We start from the raw sequence: 18,438 nt of genomic DNA on the forward strand, positions 1-18,438 counted from the left end.
AAACTGGTTAGCTAAATTGATTTATGCAAACTAATGCAAACAGTAGTTGACTAATTTCATTAGTATAGGAATTCTTGGTATATTTTTTGGTCAGATGGTACAAAACTAGAGCTAAATCACGATTTCTTAGTGAATTTTGAAACTTGAAGATTAATAAATCTTCAGAGATTTCCCCTTTCTTTTTTAGAACTGCGCGGTGTAGTTTACTACGGTACCGGTCCCGCACGACAGGACCGAGCCAAAATCCCAACCGGACCGTTACTCCGCAGCAAGGGTAGGCTATTCGGCTACGTGACACTAGTAAGCTAGAAATGGCAGACATAATCTAGTAAATCGCCAAGAAGAACTTTAAACCGATTTTTTGGTAATTAGAGGTCAAATTGAGAATCTTCGGATATTCATAGTCAATTGGGGACTGTGTCAAATGTATGAAGATTTATGAAACATCGAAGATCCGAGAATCTTCGCGGATTAATCTGAGGGATTTATGAAACTTTGAAGATAGATTTTTATTTATAAAGCGTTTATTAAAAACAACTTACATTCTAGATATTAAAATGAAGGGGAAACACGAAAGGATGACGTACAGAGTTTTACAAAGAAAATTTAAGGATTGTTACATCAATCGCAGCATTGTTGTTTACAACAATGTGGATGATGCAGTTTGCAAACAAACGTAGGATAAGAGTCCTCTTACTTGAACTTATGTTACTTAAGACAGGTAAGGAGAGGGAAGGGAAGTTTAGGGAATGGTTTGGAACGATGACTGCAATTTCTTGCAACAGTATGCTCCAAGCAGAGTCTCTGGCTGGGAGCATACCGCGCAGGCCGACGATGCTCTGTTCATCCTCTGCATTAGCATCCCGTGTGGTACCTTGTCGTTGACGAACAGGTAGAGTGCAGAACTCTGGATCGAGGACAGTTGGTAGTTTATATTCTTCCAGATCCATCGCCAGTTTGTGGAAGGTGACTCCAGGACTACCTTTCGGTATGTTACCTGTTCGGCAACATACCGATTCACCAAGAGTGCTGTAGCGTTGATAGCTGGAATGTGTAGGTTCCGTCCGTCTCGATGTTTTTAAAAAATGTGGAACGCTTCACGATTTTGCGTGTCATCCTTGCTCAGGGACTATGTTAATCTTCTCTGTATCGTTCCAATTTCAGTATATGTCCAGCCGAAGTTAGGACTAACGAATCTTAGAAAAATTACGAATTTTCAAAATAAATACCGAGATCAGAATCAGATTCACCAACACTCGATTGACGATAAAATAAGCCATATACATTCAGACACACAATCAAAACAATACAATCAAACAATAAGAATCAATACAAATGATAATGGTTTGAGAAATGGTGAGAAAAACTAGAAAAAGAAATTAAAGTCACACTTTTTGCACGATTATGCTAATTTCCGACCGAGCACCAAAATGTTTTCATCCATTCCATTTCTATTGGCCACGTGGGATTTGTTGGTGCTTATTGAACCACACCTAGCCATTCTCCCTCCCTCCCTACAGCTTCAGAACAATGTTTTTCTTTCCCCCGGGCCGGTACCATCGCCAACAATCATTGGACGGTACCAGGGGGAAAACCGGAACAGACTTGATTGAAAAATCTGTGATAGATAATGCGAGCGGCACATTGACGGGTGGATTCCCTGCTACCCCTTAGCAGGCCTAGACCGAGGGCGCAATTGTGAACAATCAGCTGCCAGACCCTTTAAAGGGTGTACCGTTTGCCCGCGCTCGTTAACGTCGCGCAGCAAACGATACTCTCGAAGCCGTGTTGATTTCATTACGGTCGGAGGGTGTTGCTCGTTGAAGATTATTCAATAATGCCACTAATGCACCGGAGTAGCTCCGGTGAAAGACGATGACTTCTCGACACGGTACAAAACCGCAAACGGGCGCATTATTGGGAGTTTATCATGGAAATCCTGTATCCTTCGGCTCGGTTGCGGGGTTTTCTTCGTGGATTAAGCGACGCTCGAATAAAACAGCGATTGGGTGGCAGTCGGGTCGGTTTTGCGCGGTATGGGACGCATTATCCTTTAAGCTGTGTTTTGGGTTTTTTCTATGTAAGAAAATGGCAGTGAATGGGCTTATAACGCGGAACAGCACAAGTATTCCATTTTTCTACTACGTGCTCGTCAAACTCAGCGATCTGTAGCAAATTGGGAAATTATGCAAATTTCGGGTGGATTTGGTTGAGTTTAGTTTACCATAAGCCTGGGTAGAGATTCGATTAGGCAGTGGGTTTTGGTACGCGTGTACTTGACAGTGTGCTTATGGAGTGCATTAACGTGGGAAATGTTATCTGTCTCCATTAGAAATCTAAAGTTTTCAATTATATTTGCTTTAGATCGTAATCTTGTGGAACATTCACAGCCAGTGTTCTCGCAAGTTTCGTGTCTTATTAAGTAGACTTACTAAGTAACTCCGTCATCAGTCGATCCATTACTCCTGAAGTTATTAGGTGTATGCTCCTTAGGAATGTCTTAGACCAATGATTTATATGTCATCAGCGTGTGCCAGAATCTGGTTTGGTCTGGAACAAGTCGTGCTAGAATAATTAGGGACAATATCTAATAAGCGATATTCAATATTACGGGACCTTGGAGTTATTAGACTCTAGCTTATCTACCTGTTTGTATATGGTGTAGATGTTGACAAGATTCCAAATACCTCTTAATCGCTGGTCTGCAGGTCTTCCGGTCTGGATTAGATTTGACCCCATCATACCTCGGACCCTAGAAATACTAATCCAGATATCGTCTTATGTAACTGTCTTTACAGTGTCATTTTTCTAAAATATTGTAATAAAGTTAGAGATTTTTCGATGTTTTATTTTTTAATCGAAACCCCATTTATAAAACAAAAACACATCCGGACCAATCAGAACAAAGGAACAAAAGAAACATATATTTGCTCGTATTAGATGTCTTTGTTGTTTACCAACTCTCCCGTAATTCAAGCTATTCCTACCTTTTCATTGGATGCGTTCTCCTTCTTTATTTGCTTTCCATGTCTCCATCGCGCGATCTGCAACACAACGTCGTCTTACCCACCAGCACGCTGCTTTATTTTACATTATCTCTCCATTTGTTCCTCCATTGCTTCACCATCCTCCCGTGTGGGGTTCTGCTTACCGTTGCGGTACATATGTAGCATCTACTGAATGAGGCGGAAACATTAAATATTTATGACACGATTGCAGTCCATGCGGAACTGCCCGGTCCCGGTTCTGGCTGTCCCGTAGCGTTGGCGGGTAATTTTTTTTCTTTCTCTCTTTGCTTTACAATCGACGTCCACAAAATAGCTCAAATTAAAAAGGGCATGCGATTTTGCATTTTCATCTTCACCGCGTGTCGGGCATAGCAATGCATACCGAGCGAGTTTAACAACGTTTTTTTTTTAACAGCAGTACAAGTTCCGATAACGCTTTGCGTTGATTTGATTTATTTGCTTTATTTTACTGTACAATAAAATGTGTTTCGGATAAATTTACTTTTGCAACTAATGGAATGAATGTTGAATATAATAAGATCTCCAGTACGCAGAGTGTCCATAGTTGTAGACTTACAACATAAATATTAGTATTAATATAAAATATGAATACTACATCCAAAGCAATTAGATTCTGAGAGGAACTGAGCGACAGCTGGCCTTATTTTTGGTATTGGTTCATCAAGGTAAACTATAAATATATGATTAAAGTGTAAATCATCTATTTGATAAAAGTCCTCAGACGGCAACTTAGTAATTGGCGGATGCCATAGGATCCGAAACAATGTAGATTGAACAATTCCAATATTTTTATCCACCATCTCCGTTAATTTTCCAGTTATCATGCGTAAAATTGTAACATAACTGCTATACAGTTTATTTTTCAATCAGAATAATTTAGACCACCTCGCATTAAACAATAGACCATAGTGCAATTTAAATAATCAATATAGCAATCGATCGCACCGCGACCGATCAGCGCGACACAAGCGACACATTTTAAGCAAGGACAACAGGTGACACATTTTATGCGTGCGTAGCAGCAAATAATAATTGAGAAATCATAACTATTGTTTTGGTTAGCATTGCGACAGGAATCAATCGTTCGATCGAAATCAAGAACAAACATGAAATGCAATTATAAACATCATTGGCCGTAACAATCAGGCGATCAAACATATTGTAACAACTGGAAGAAAATTAACAGAAGAAGCAGCTAAATTATGGATATAAACAAAGCGACTCATTCACGTCTGAGCGGTCACACGGCATAGAATACTTTGGACCGTCAGGTTGGATCTTATCCAACTCAATTGTGACGTATTCTCATTTCAAGAACATTGAGTGTCCTCCTATGCAAGCTCTGAGTCAAGGGCCTCAATGTGTCCAATGACTCTTGACAAAAAAGTGAAGTTTTCGGACCCATTTTAACATTTTTTAACATAAAACATTCAACCGACTGCATTCTGGCTATAAAAATCAAAGAAAAAAAAATACACACGATGACAGAAAAAGTGTGTTCAAATCAACATTCAACATCAACATTGTCATTGTTCTTGTTGCAACATAGTACTTTTTTTAAGAACATCAATAGAGAAAGAAAAAATCTATAAATTAAAGATTAATTTTAGTCGAAAATATGTTCATTACCGTAAGTAAATGTATCTCTTTTCTGGCTGAATCATACCAAGTCGATTACCCTTTTCTATTAGCCGTGCGCGCTTCTAATCTTTCACCTTGAATCTTAACGCTGACGTGTATTATGCTGTCGAACAAGGAAGAAAAACAGAGGACCAAAAAAACATCCCGACAAACAATGGTGTACCGATCCTGTCAGACGAATTGGAAAATGTGACACGCGTCAAACCGGCGTCAATAAATAATAGGACGCCTAATTTAAACAGTGCCAGTTCGATTGCGTTCCTTCGCTTTTATTTATTTTTTTGTTTTGTTTTCTAACGATGATTGAAAGCATTCAAATTCACTCCCGCGTTGGTGGGTGTCCGTCGTCGGGGTGACAAATACCGATTCGGATCGTTTGCTATTGTTGCCATTAAAATGATATTGTACACCGTGCCTGGACAGGACAAAGGCGACTTGATTTCTTGCCTCCCGTCCCCCGTCCCACGGGGCCCTTTCCTTCGCCACGTGCCGGGAAGCGCGGCTGTAAAATTAGTTGAGCTGTAAAATAAATCCCTTCCTGCGCCTGCTTTGATCTTTTGCCCGATATCTTATCGCGAGTGACAAGTAAGGTGTGTGCCCGGCAAATGGTACGAGCAATTTTACTTACAGCTCGTGTTGGAGCGGCTTGTGTGTATGGTGAATGTTTTGGGATCGTCTTTTATTTTCCGATTTCTCAATTTTACGCATTCGCCGGAGCGTTTTTTTTCTTCCAACGTTAACGGCAAATTATTCATCAGGTCGTGTATTGTTTCGTTTTGTGTTTCAGTGAAATTAAGGGCATAAAATTCAACAACCCGACCACACTCAGCAGCTACTTCCCATCCGATCCGTCGCATGCAAAGATTGTATTAAATCGTAGCAAATAAATTTAAATATAAATGAACGGGCCTGCACATGGACTTGGCACGCACTTTTCGCTTTTGCTTTATTGCACTCCGGAGAAGGAATGTGCGCGTGTATGCATCGAATCGCGTGCGCATTTGGCCTAGACAAGACGACGATTACAACGGAGCGTACGTTTGTAAATAATGCATTTTTTGTTTGTTTGTTTGCCCTTTCACTACCACCCAGAGAAAGCGGGGGTGCTGTAAAAAATACGCCCCATACGCCCGGTGGAACCGGGGAGGTACTGCCTCCATGCGTGCCTTTCGCCGTCCTCTGCAGGAGTAAGACGCATTAATTAATGCAGTGAGCAATCATCAATCAGCTATCAAAATAAGCAACAAAAAAAAAACAAGAGCATACATTTTTCATGCCCGAGAAGATCAGATGAGCTGATGATTAAAATTGAATAATGAGCTTAAACAAAAATAAGAGGGGGTTGGTTTATGCAGAAGCGATCGCTTCTAAAATTATGCTCCACTTCATACCGCCAACGGAGTTGAGAATGGTCGGGCTTTCGCTGTGAGTTGTTACACTTACCCACGTAGAGTTTACTCAATCTACAACAAAAACTACAATTTGATTAACATCCCAGCAGTCGTAAATCTTCGTGGGACAGTTTCTTGCCTGCTGTGATTGTATACCGACTGCAGTAAAAGTTTAAAAATTTGATGAACAATTTTACTGTCCACCGTGAACGCATCAATACCTACCTCGTTCGGTGTTTCGTTTGTGCCAGATTTATTGCTTGGTGGGCACACTTTTACGGCACTCATTAGATAAATATATCCACGGCCACGGCTGCATTGCTACTGGATTTTGGAAAAAAGGGGTACGAAGCTGTGTCGTAAATCACCACCACCACCAATTGGATCCGGTTCGTGTGAGGTGCGGCAGTCTGCCGGGTTTCGGTTTTGATTGTAGCTATTGATTTACGATTTGTGCCGATTCGTGTAATAATATACTCCAGTAGCTTAACAAATCATTTGTCCACTTAATACTAATCAACATCTGATCTAGAAATAGATATCGGTCATTTATTGTGTGTTTTGATTTTGACTCAAGAATTATATCATTTTATAGTAGCATATTGTTGCATATGAAGCTAGTCATCTATATATAATTATTGTTGTGGGCCACCGAGATTCGTGGAATATTCACATAAGGCACGTTACCCACAGGGCCCACGCCATTGAAATATGAGCGACGCTCTTGTGTGGCAAAGTAAAAAATGTTTACAATTTTAATAAATAATTCCATATAAAACGTTCCTTAGTCTAAATTAGAAAGAAACAAAACAAAGCATAATTTTAAACATGTTCGAGTATTGCACGATAAGAGAACCAATTGTGGCAAAACTGAGCTTTGTATGCCATCTAAAACGAAACGAGTTCATTCTAAATCACAAATAAATTTGAATAATTAAATATTGACATTTCTTAACACATTTTTCCATTATTCATTCTGCGCTAAACACTTTTGTTTGTGATTTTATATTTCATTGTTTAAGCATGCAAAAAAGGCAGTAATAGTTTTATATTATTTTAGACACAAACCACATAGGACCAAATTATGTAGGACGTAATGTAATGTAGAGTATTACTAGGAATGATATAGTACGAGAAGTGGTATGCCCAATATCCCCAAACCCACGCAAAAGATTATGTTGCTGTCAATAAAAATTTGGATTAGTAGTTATCACAAATTCAATTATTACCATAAGATGTGCATGAATTTTAGCCACAAGAAGATTGTATTTTTAAAGCGAAGGAATATTTTATAGGAAATAATCGTGTAAATAATGTAATTTAGAAAGAGCTCATCCGATTGCGTTAATACGATACGAAATTGCGATTGCGGACAATAAGAATTGCTACTAACATTTAAATATGTAAAACATTTCTGCAAAAAATCACGCACGATTTATATGACACATAAAAGTACAAGTGTAGTGAAATTAAATCATAAGTGCATAGTACAAAATACGTTGTACTAATCACAACGACTACTGAGTTGACCGACCTGTTACGAACTCAATACATGGCAAAAGTGCCTCATGTCCTTTCCTCGTGTCACTAAGAACAATACACTTGAATATAAGCCATTTTGAAGCAGAACATGGACGTAAATCATTATATTTTCTATCATATCACATAAAATTTTTTAATATTTCATCGAAAAAGTACTTTTTCCGTACATCCACAATTGGTACAACTGAAGATGAGAGGTCCAATTATGGCAGTAGGCGAAATTTGCATCTCTTATATGAAGTTTAGATGTGTCTTATGTCTTCGCTTGAAACACTACAATTCTCACAGCCAACTATGTCAACTGCAAAGCACGATTAAAGTTTTCGCTTTGGAGAGAGAGTATAGCCATAATTGGAACACTTATGGCGAAATACTAGGAACAGTATAGCCATAATGGATACATTTTGATGTAATTATAAATTGAGGTTTTTGGTGATTCTATCCAACAATCACTAAAATGAAATTTTTGTTTCTGATCTACAGTTTTCAGGTTGCTAAACAGCACATACCATTACTCATTATTACCTAAGATAGTATTTTAAAATTACAAAATTTCTATGTTAAAGACATATTACAGCAAAATTGGGTCTCTTGCCCTATATCATAACATAAAAACACGTTTTGTTTATTTGATTTTACAATTTTTCGCACGATGTTACATGAATTTGTCCACATCTGTATTTCTTTTGTACAACTTAAAAAGATTTTATATAGTCAGTTTTGTTATCGTGTGTCCATGCGAGTAATGTAGTGCGTTACTATTCTCTAACATCTATTGCGGTTGACAGTGTTCAAAATTCAAAGTGCATTCATTGTCACAAGCAATAAAGGTTAAATTTTTGAAGTATAAATTTATTAGATTCTTTTCTGCATTTTTTTGTAGGAGACAAAATTTGTTTCTCATTTTCGGTCAATGCAATCAAACAAATAACCATTTGACTACTACTACAGAATACTAAATTTTTTTTCTGAACAAGCCCTACAAGGATTCATTTTATCATACAACCGGGTTACCAGTTTTTTGCTACTTGATTGGTTGGTTGCTAAAATTGTGTATAATTCAAGAATATTTTCTCAACTTTATCTGTTTATCAAACTGATTAACTTGTTTAAAAGGGTTGACTGAATTTAGTCTAAAGACAAAGTCAGTCTATTTCTTTTCTTACTAAATTGAATAGTAAGCTACAAAAATTAATGATCGATACATTTTTAAAATTAGAATATATCAGAATCCTTAGATCTTGTGAAATACCCGTTCATAAATTAAGAGGCGAATGAAGCTGCCCAGCTCAAAGTCTTTATAAAAACAATAAACAACAAACAACCCGTACAAAAAAAAAACTTTAAAAATACAAAATGAACTATGAAATCAACTAGAACTAGAACCAGCACACAATAAACTCATGTATAAGACACAATATTATAAGAAGGAAATAAAGCTCTGTAAATTAATTTTTGGAATAGGAACTAATGAGACAAACAAACGGTTGAATTTGTCACTAAATTATCGACTTTTGATCTAATAAAGTGATCAGTTCAGTAAAGGGGGTTTAGCAAATTGTTTTCGAATTGCTTTAAACTAACCAGGAAACGAAATTATTCTACTCGACAAAATTCCACACCAATTGTTAGCAATACAGGGGAAACAACAAAACAACACCCCAGATCTTCCTGTGTCCGTATGGCGACCACAGTGTGGATGCGGTTAAACCGGTGGCAAATAAAAGGATTTATCCCCCTTATTCTTAGCTTGTTCCTAAACTAGCCATTTCATTTGAAACCCATCTTCGAGCCAAAGACAAATAATGCCAACTTCTGCAATAGCACACGGCAAGCCGGGGAAAAAAACAAAAGCAAACGACCGCAGATGGAACACGACCAACGACCTCCGGAACACGAGGGCATATGGTCTGGGAAACCCAAGTGTGCGGGAAAGTGGTGAGGGTGTGGTTTTTACGCAACAGCGCCATCCCCGGTACACTAATGCAACTGAATTGCAAAACAACGGCAAAAAAAGCCCAAACCAAACGAATCGAAAAACGTTTTCACCTCTCAGGTGCCAGGCTATACCGTACCGCTCCGACCGTTGAGGGCAGATGACAGAAGAAAGTCGATCATAATCGTTTTCGGAATATCATCATTGTTTGGTGCCATCTTTTTCCCCACCCCCGGATCGATGTCGACCAACTGACTCTGGCGAACCCCAGGGGTGGACAAAGAGCAACCCGGAGTATCGTTAGCGCTCCACTATTGTGGTGCCACTCACCGCGTCATTGTCTTGGGACGACGGACACGGAGATGCATTCGGGCGAAACAAGACTGCTGCTACTGCTGCTGGTGCCGCTGCAATAATGCACGTAATTGCATTTAATTAGCTGCAACAGGAGTCGGGTTTCGATTGAGACGAATCGAAACGGCAACGAAAAAAACGAAGGAAAATAGTGCGTGATGCTAGGTGCTTTTAATTGAATCCTTTTCTCAACTCTTTTTTCGTACAGAGTTGATCAGTGTTGTCAAACTCAGGTTTGAATGGAGGGTTTAAAAAAAATTATAATATTGTACTACTTTAATGTTCAAATACTCGTAATGCTGTAATTTTTCGAAAATTTCCAATTTGATACTTACACAATCGGTGACATTCGGTCGTTGAAGCTATTTAAAGACTATCTAAATTTTGTGGAAAAAGACTTGAAGATCTCTCTTTCAGATACAATTTAGGATATTTGGAAATTCTTGGATTTATACCTTGGGAAGAATTCTGGAATTATTTTTCCGTAGTCTTCACGGTTGTTGCAAAAACATTCAAATTACAATATTTATTGCTGCCTTGAGTGATTTTGCAAAAACTAAGTTTTATGTTTTGTACATTATTTGATTTATTAACTAATTGGTTACACCAGAGGATTCTCGAGCTGTTGCTCCGGCTGTGTCCCAAACCCGAATTCCCTATTTTGATGATCGGCACCGAGATAACGATCTCGGTCCATCTCATGATAACGGGCACTCGTGCTCATCAACCGACGAGAGATCATTCTCGCGGAGAGCGCACGTGAGTGCCCCGCTGCGTAACGTATCCAACACTAAGCTCTGGAAAAAATGAAAAAACCTTAAATTATAGTATAACTTACTGTCCGAAGAACAACAGCCATACCAGTCCCAGGAGTAACAGCAATATTTAAGTCTTTAATTCGATATGCAATTTTAACTGATGGTCCTGATCATACAGTAAGGTTTCGAACATCACATCGTATAACATCGTAGCTATAAAACGTTCAATGCGCTTTCACTCTTACTGCAATAAGTTGTTCATCTTCTCAAGCCTACCTTACACCTTCTTCTTATTTTGATATTCCATTCACCCGGTTGCAGTCTTCAGTTACACAATAGCGATGTACAGGACAATCATTCACTGTTCCTAAGAATACCACAAGAGACAACAACCCTCCAAAAGGATATCTGTTAAGGATGTACAAACAGTACCGATGCGGTTTATAGTAGCAGATTAGGCACACCAATCGAGATGTGTCTTTTTTGTGTGTACAAAGATGCCTTGAGGTAATCGTTTGTTCAGTATCTTGTCTTTCTTGGCTACATAAAAGATCTTTTCTGCACTCGATTTCGTGCCCTCGGAACGAAATCGATCACGCACGCAGCTGATAGATCACTTGATGATACCAGGCCATGTCCGGAAAATTATAGACCAACAATGCAAACATAGCCCGAAAGGCTCGGGTGTAAACCGTCAGTGCATCGGATTCACATTTGTACACCGCACGGCCAATCGTTGATAGACATCTGCACACAAATTGTCGAACAATAAAACTATCGGGATGCTTCCGTGCGTGAGGAAGTAAACCAATTCGGTGCAATAAAATTAACACGGGCGTATAACACCGAAACAACAGCGCATACAACACAACTAAACACACAAAACTCATCTATCATCAAACATCAGGGTTACCGTAGATAGAGAAAGGAGGAACAAGATAAATACGGAAGAGAGTGCGAAGAGGTGGAAGGAAGAAGAGAAGGGATACAAAAACTACAAATCCGAAAAGTTATAAAAGATGAAAGCAAAATTGTGTCGTAAATTAATAATCACACACACACACAATCGGCCCTTTCGTCTTTCTAAGCGGCATGAAAATGCGGTAGAATGGGCGTGAAATGGTGACCCGTCCCGAGCAGGGCGGAAGAGGGCGGGAAATGGGCTAACGCGGACAAAAGTGGAAAGGTGGGAAGTAAGTTAAAGGCATGACTCTCAACTTTCGTTACCCCAAGCAGCTCAATGTTGGCGGAGCGCGTGGCATAGACGAAGTTACATCTAGGACAGTGGTCGGCAAGTCTACTCGATACTAGCAGAGCTGAACATTATCACACTCCACACATATGGGTAGCTTCAAAATACTAGAAGGGAATAGAGTGGAATAAGAATATTTTTACGATCAACTTTGTTGCTGATTATAATATTGTGAAAATACACCCTGTGCGAGTCTGAACATCTTCATGGAAATTAGTTCTTGTGAAGTGCGAAAATGCGGAACTGTTCCCAATATTTGAAGACATTGAGAGGCATTGACATAAACATAATTTTGGATAAATTATGGATTATATATAGCGGCATATGTCTTCGCACAAGAGGATCAGTATCAACTAGTACGTGAAGTCACGAAAAGCTAGAAACTATAAGTGATACTGACTTTTTGAGGCTGTAGATGCAATAAAAGAATAAGAGTTATTCATCACGATCCTCATGGTATCATTATCAAAAGATAATCAAAATAAAGATATACATTTCATCCTACTGGAAAAGGCTGGTTTAGACGAGAATCGGTCTCATAACTTTTGGTGTGTTGGACCAAATCAAATGTCATTGTATTGAAGTGTTACTTAAATTACAGTCTAAATCGTCCTTGAATCGCTGACATTCTGTCGTTAAGTTTAATGGAGCTCTAGCTATGTACTCTGCACGAGACTGAGCATCTTGGTGAAGATTAATTCTTAGAGAGATTCTTATTCTTATTAATTCTTATTATTAATTCTTCTTAAATATCAAGGCTATTTGAAGACATTGAGAGGCAATGGACATAAACATAATCTTGGATATACGGTGGATTATTTGTAATGGCATGACGCTACAATGACGAGCTCTATGAGCAGTACGGTGAACTTACTGCCGTACAGCGGATTAAACTCGCCAGGTTCCAAGGGTTGGTTACGTCATGAGAATGACACCGGACGACCCAGCACGTAAAGTCCTATTAGATCGTCCACATGGATAGAAGAGTCGTGGTAGGTCCAAATTGAGATGAACTGATGGCATTGATGTGTCCACCAGAAAGGCCGGGATATTGAATTGGCAGACGAAGGCGCTCAACCGTGAGCGATTTAGAGGATTCCTGCAACAGGCCAAGACCGCGAATTGATTTTAGTGCCGGAAAAGCAAGTAAGCAAGCAATTTGTAGTGGCATATGATTTCGTCGGTGTTGGTGGAACTTATATAAACGAGTGCGTCAAATAAAGAAAAGCTAGAAACTATAAGTGATAATGCCTTGTTGAAGTTGAAGTCCCAAAAAAGAACAAGAACTATTAATTTATGTAACATATTCTACATCATGGTTTCGTAATCAAAAGATAAAGATTAGGTTTAGGCGAGAACAATTCTCGATTGTTCATGTTAAAGTAGCTAGAAACAATCCTCATGATACTTTTGTTATTTTATTCTGAAGAGTACCTCTGTGTAAGTTCATAGAAGTTTGCTCACCACTGGCGTAAGGGAGTTGTAACGTGCTTCAGACACATATACCAGGCATGTCGGTTGTTCACGAGCGGTTTTTTTTTCGGAAGGAAAAAACATCCATTTTAATCTAAACGTCGATGGGCCCGTTCCGTTTTTAAAAAGTGACCGATTCATGCTTATTGTTCGTTGTGCTATACGTGTGCCTGTAGACACATCCTTCGGGGCGTCTATTTTGTTCTTCCTTTTTTTTCGGTTCGGTAACAGGGCAAACATACCTGAGATGCCTGAGGTGTACGGGCTACACCACGGAACAGAACATAAATCATTGAAAAACTGCTCGTAGCAGTAAAATTCCGCCTTACATGCATGCGTACTGTCCTGTTCGTGTGTTCCATTGTGGTGGTCAGATTCACCGTTCCTGCGTGTACTGTACATATCGTTGATATCTTGTAATTGTCACCCATCGGGTATCCTGTGTCCCGGAATCGATAAATCACTATTTCGATGGAATATTCCTTTTCTTTCCTTGGTGTTGTTACTCAAGTTCAATCAGCATTCTTCTAGCCAAACCCACCGGAAGAATGGTCCGGTTTTGCGGTTTTGCGGCCGGGATTCGCGTGCAATGTAATATTCATTCGTCGTCCTTACGTGAGGTTGACAATCGAGCTAGTGTTGCTAGCCGAGAACTGTCCCAGCTGTTAAGGTGGGGAGTTTGATCGTCTGCTGTAAGGATGTACGGATCGGTTTCGGTTGCAGTGCATTACAAAGCAACCAAACCATTCCAAACAGGGCAGCAGTACAAATCAAACATGTGTTCCATTTGATGCGATGCGCCTCCAACAGTCGTGTGAGTACGATGTCCAGCCGCAATCTGATAAATTTTACAAATCGTCACGTTCCCAGAGCACACTCTGCAAAATTGTAGTACGTGGGTTTAAGGGCGACGGAGAGAAGAGTACGTTGAGGTCAATTATATTTGCATGTGTGAGTGTATGCGTGTGTGTGTGCCGCAAGACTAATCATGACTCTGACGATATAATGATGCAAGTACCCCCTCTTCCCTTTCTTTCGCCCAGTGGACTCTCACTAGTAGTTCCCGCGCATTGTTCGGCCAGAAATAGCTCCACTGTGTGCCCCCACCAGAGCCGTCGGCAGTACGGGTGACTTCAACTCCCAAATGCAACAATTCCGACCCGTTGTGCACAAAGTACTACTTTAAATGAAGACAGCCAACTGCGTACGTCACATGTCCACCGTTGGGCAACCGATTCGCAACCTATAATCAGCCCAGCTAATGACCGTCGAACCGGAAACCGAACTCCGATGTCGATGGACGGACTAGCGCCCGTCGTCCTTAGCCACCTTGACACGCCCGTTGTCCGATTTATGGAAATGGACACAACGCGGAGACACATTCATGCTCTAAAAACAAAGAACCTTTGTCTCCAAAGTACGCGCGGTTATGCTTGACAATTCGAATACTCCTGTAAAATGCTCTCCGTCATATGGACTTAGCAACGAATATCAGTAAGAGACTGGTGCTACTGAAACGCCCCCATCATCATCAACAGGTGAAAGGAACCCGAAAATGCCCAAAAGCTCTGAAATCGCTAATCGATACATCATCTGCTAATAATCACCTTTAGCCAAACATCTGTCAATAATTCTTCGATCAGCTAATTGAATCCACCAGCAACTGCTCTGCTTACTATCAGTAATCAAGATGAGCAGCGTCTTGCCGAACGACTTTATTAATTAATCCACGAGCTTAATTCTTCATTTTCGTTTTGTTGAGACTTGACTCACGTTTTGAGTTATTGTGGTGATCAGCAGCCAATCAAGATACGCTGGCGGCCTGGCGGCCTGGAATATGTGGAATAAAGTTCGAGGCACTGAAGGAAAAAAGCCTTTGAATAATTTTAATCATCGATTCATTTCCAACGGAAAATGATAAGAGCGATATTAACGTCCAAATTAATTACCGATAATTAGTTATTTGTTACTTCAATGAGTGAAAATTATTTTTGAGTTCATCTTAAAGAATTCGTTGATGTTGCTCATGGCAACAGTTCACAATAAAAAAATTTAAGTGCTTCATAGCATTTACCTTTTGAAGAAGTTTATTCCAAGTACAATCGATTATCCAAGCAACTTCGGACTGGCCGCATGCCGGTTAATCGATTTTCACGGATAACAGGCTCTTTAGAGTTGTACGTGGAATAATTGAAGATGAAGTTGATAGGTCAACGTCAAAAGAACTCATATGTTTTAATACTAGAAGTTATTGTTTATTAACAGAATGGAACATTTTCTAAAGAGTTTAATTAGATAAATGGCATCCTCTCTGGCCAACTGGTTAAACGGTTAAAAATTCAAAACTTTTCTACTAGCTGTCATTTTTAAACACACGGATAATCCGTCCGTCGGTTAATCAGTTCCTGGATAATCGACGCTCTACTGTTGTGTATTTTGATTGCTACAGTTTCTACACATAACAATATTTTTTAGAGTTCAACAATTCTACCATAACTACGACAGCCGATTTTTGCACATTTGTTGTATCTAGATACCTGAAAATACGATCTATAACTAATATTTAATCATTCATTCCGCTCTTCCAATAAAAAAAAACGTTAAAAAAGGAAGGTAGTTCTAATGATATTCGTAATAACAAAGACTTTTACATACAGCATCCGTTACGTGTGTCACTTAACATGAGTTACAAGGCCATGAAAAACCATAAACAAGGACCAGTAGAATGGAAACCTCTAATTACCGAATAATAAATTGAAGTTACATTAAAAAAGTATTGAACTACAGCCCAATGACTTCTGCAATGGCTGCAAATCCAACAGTCTGTGTTGGGCAAAACGAAAAAAAGGAATAAAAACGTCAAATTCGCCAATTCAATAAATTATGCATACCGCCAAACAACAGCATAAAGGATGACTGACAACTGATACTATACCTAAACCAATGGCCATTGTCATTGTCTGTGATGAGCTACAATCATTCTCGTCGGTACAATAACAGTGCAGTACCGCCTTTCAAACACAACCTCCCGATCGGGCGATGGTGGTTTCCCGGCGAGCGACTAGAACTACTGGGGGATGAAGGAATAATCGAAAAGAGAGAGTTAAAAAATCCCCACCGCACGAGTGCTGCACACTTTTTTAGAAAAGCTCTGGGCAACGATTCAGTGGCGGCAGGAAAAAAAACCCCTTGTGTGGAGGTGTTTTGTCCAAAAAACCGCGTAATAACCGAACCACTTTCGGTTGCATTCATCCCATCAATTGTTCGACCTATTGCAGTTATCTGCCGTTCGGTTCACCTACTCAATCAACTCTGTGGGACTTGCAATCGGGGCTTTTTTTTTGGGGTTGTGTACCATGGACGTTTCTTTCACCATCCAGAGCATCCAGCATGCACAGCAGTGCCGTTGGAAGCTGATTTTGTGGACACACCGTAATTGTAGTGGCCGTACAACCAGACGGAAGGAAGTTGGTTTGATGCTTTCGGAATGAACTATTTCATAAATGGCGTATTTTCCCATTCGCAATCGTTTCGCAAGTCGGGCGACAGGAACTGGCCAAGCCAATCAACAGGAGCCAACGCTGCAATTCGGTGTCTGTGTCCTGGGTGGTGATAATCAACAGGACAACACAATCAGTAGCTGAACAGTGAGCGAGAAGTGGAGTTGTCAGTGCCGCGTGGAGGGTTGTCATAACAATGGGCGACACAGCGCAAATTGCTCTTATTCAAATCAGGCATCCGTACGTCCGTACCATCACGGGAATTCCCGGGCGCGCCCTGCTCCTCGCTGGTACTGGAGCATGGGAATTATTGTCACCACTGCTGTCAGCCTATGGTGAATTGATATTTTGTTTGATGTTCATGTCCTGCTGGGTACTGTCAGGGAATTGGGAAAAAGAAAGAAAAAAAAGCCCCCCCACTAGATACTGAAGGGAGTGAACCATAAATTACCATAAACATCCAGCATGCTTGTTCACCGATTTGCTCTTTTATGAATGCGTTGCTGTGGAAAATGAAAAATTGATTGTTCGGTTGGAAAATTGCCAACTGATGGTCTGTGGGGAAAGATGAATTGCCCTGCCGGTTGGGTTCGTTGGTTGGAAAATCGTCCGGAGCGATATAGAGCAACTCCGGCAACATTGTAATGGACGACTACTCGAGATGTCCAACAGTAGCTCACCTTACTGACCTGATATAATACGATTGACACGTTTTCGTAAAGTCCTTCCGCAAACATCATGGTAAAGGCTGCCATACACGGTAAGAAAATGTATTTTTTACACAGTCCATTGCGACATGATGGGACATAAATGGACTTCGCCACACCATGCCGAGTTGTGGTTTACGTCCTCAATAAAACTCAACGACCTGGAACATTTGTTCATTCGTCTAAAAAGCGGAGGAAAAAAAAACACATACCCACAATAAAGAGTGCGGAGTGCATTTATTTTAACCGGCCCAAATGCTTCTGCCGTCACTCGAGCTAATGACATTTTAATGAATACCTAACGAGTCGCATCTAACTGCAATCTTTCCGCAAACATAAGAGGGTCTAGCAAACAAAAACAATGTGTCATGTGCTAAGTACGTCAGCTCGTCGGTTGGAGTTTTTTTTCCCACATTTTGTTTAAACACTTCCGCGGCAAGATTTCCCTTCGATAAAGGACATAGAATCCTTAAACTTTTCTACTTACAGGTGCGTAAATCACAATGGGGGCTAGTTTATGAGCAAACTGGTCCATCGATCCAGCACAAAATGGCATCCATTCTACTGGTTACGCATGATGTACGCTAAAATAGGGACCAAAAAGACGCTAAAATGACAAATAAAAATCAACCGAAACCGCATCCACCATAAAACAAACGGATGTAGTTGTGGACAAATATTATTATTACACTCCATTTCTGGTGAAGTCTTGATGTGTATGTGTTGTTGGGGTTGTTTTTCTTTTACCTCGTTTGCTACCTTCGCGAAGGCCAGTCCGTTGCGGCTTACAATAACTCACCTTAGTAGGCGCAAATTGTTCGTTCCGGTAGTTGGCGGGACGGTTACATTAACCAC

The 18,438-nt window shown here is 40.0% G+C and overlaps 1 non-coding gene across 1 annotated transcript; it reads right to left on the reverse strand.

The window, feature by feature from the left end:
• Positions 1-1,081: 1,081 nt before the first annotated feature.
• LOC128714938 (U6 spliceosomal RNA) lies at positions 1,082-1,188 on the reverse strand. Its single transcript, XR_008409910.1, has one exon. It is a non-coding gene; the product is annotated as a U6 spliceosomal RNA (small nuclear RNA).
• Between the last annotated feature and the right edge of the window lie 17,250 nt (positions 1,189-18,438).

The sequence above is a fragment of the Anopheles marshallii genome, chromosome X (genome assembly GCF_943734725.1).
Source record: "Anopheles marshallii chromosome X, idAnoMarsDA_429_01, whole genome shotgun sequence".
NCBI classification, from domain to species: domain Eukaryota; kingdom Metazoa; phylum Arthropoda; class Insecta; order Diptera; family Culicidae; genus Anopheles; species Anopheles marshallii.